A 1853-nucleotide genomic window follows, 5' to 3' on the forward strand; every position below is an offset into this window, starting at 1 on the left:
TGAAAATTGTACTTTTATTAACAATGAGAACACGATTCACCTCATTATTTAATTAGAATTGACTTGTATTTGGAGATTTTTGTGCTTGTAGCAGATAAGCTTCTGGCGCCATTTTTTCATACAATGAAGATTTATTTACCTGTTCTATATCGATGAAACAAAACGTCAATATTATCGTTCCAGATCATATACTTTTAAAAAATGTCAACTTTCAGTAAGATTTTGTGAAATAGTAATTTTAATCATTCTTCGTTTGAAATTTATGTATTAGAATAACGTAAAGCGTATGTTAATGTACCGTACATAGTGACATACATACATTTACTGAAATGAGGGAAACCGTTATTAGTGAGTTTGAAACAAAAGAGAACCTGTTGTTGAAATTTTGATTTTCATCAATGAGTCTAATACTCTAGTCTAGTATAACTCATACAACATTCTCATAGACTACTTATTGGTTAAGGTGACTGTAGCGCTACACTAATTACTACAAGATTTTGATGTGGAACTGATGTGGACCGAATACCCATGACGTACTCAACATATACAAAGAAATTTTATATGCTCCATTTTATTGAATATTAAAAGTTGTCCAGCTTAAACGTGAAAATAATTCGAAGCTTTGCCAATCTGGTTTCTATTTTAAAGCATTTGTGACATGTTGTTCTTGGCTTCATTTCGTTTAACTCGCGAGATTAATCGATCTTTGCCCCTTGTAGCTCTGACAACTGTTACAGGCCCAACATTTTTCGACTGTTGAAAACAAATTTAAAAATTATTAAATATCTAAACATAGCAATATACCAATTTATATGATAGGATGTAGACGCATATAAAGATAATAACAGAATCACCTCAACTAAGGAACAAAAACTCTATATCTTTAATTAGTATAGATATTTCACGTTTAATGTCATTGTTTTGATAACATCACCATCAAAAAATCACATGTTTCTTGTTTATTTAATAAGTTTGAAGATATAAAAAAACATACCTTTCGACTTTCTGAGAAACGTATCACATCCAAATCTTCTCACACGGTTTGCATATACAGCACAAAAACATTTGCATGTATTGCAGTTACGTTTTGAAGATCTTCTAGATTTGGCTTCAGTAGATGAAATCGCTAAAATCATATAATTTGAAATCTCAAGATAAATGTTGTTGCTAGTGTTGAGGACGAAAATTTAAAAAAAATACAGTAGCAATTTAGTGAGATATTGGAAGTTCATTCGCTGAGCATTTGACTCATAGCTTATTAGAAGTTGAGCATTTCAGATGTAAAAATAGTTCCATGGATTACTGAAAGATATTAGTTTTTGTTTATCTTACATAAATAAGAAGAATAAAAAAATAATAAAAAAAATTCTTTCCATTTGATGTATAATTTGAAAATTCAAAAAATTATACACTTATAAAACTCACCCAGCCAAAGAAGAATCGTTGATAGTAATAAAACTTTGAAGGGCTTCATTTCACCAGTCTTTTGTTTTATTATGAAAATAATTGATACTGTCTAACTTACAGAAGTTTTAATAAATTTTATACAAATCGTACGGTCGGTGAACGGTGTTGGTTTAATTTTTCTGTGCAATATTCCACCACTAAGTAGTTTTCGAAACTGGTCGGTTGATCATCACGTTACCCTATTTATACCATTTCGAACAATTTTTCTAGGTATTTTTCTCCCAAAATAAATTATTCGGTTACGAGCGTCAATATTTGAGGAAATATGATGTTCGATTCTTCTAAAAATAACACGTGCATTATACTGAGGAATTCTCGACACCGCTACGTTTTGTGGCATGTGGCACTATTTCTATGATACGTTTGCCAAAGATAAATGGGTAATT

General features: G+C 30.4%; 1 long non-coding RNA gene across 1 annotated transcript; it reads right to left on the reverse strand.

Annotated features, from left to right (window-relative positions):
* Positions 1-570: 570 nt before the first annotated feature.
* On the reverse strand, positions 571-1607 carry LOC144431187 (uncharacterized). Its single transcript, XR_013479863.1, has 3 exons — positions 1426-1607; positions 995-1126; positions 571-753 (listed from the first exon to the last, which is right to left on the reverse strand). It is a non-coding gene; the product is annotated as an uncharacterized LOC144431187 (long non-coding RNA).
* Positions 1608-1853: the final 246 nt, after the last annotated feature.

Source organism: Styela clava, chromosome 13 (genome assembly GCF_964204865.1).
Source record: "Styela clava chromosome 13, kaStyClav1.hap1.2, whole genome shotgun sequence".
Classification (NCBI taxonomy): domain Eukaryota; kingdom Metazoa; phylum Chordata; class Ascidiacea; order Stolidobranchia; family Styelidae; genus Styela; species Styela clava.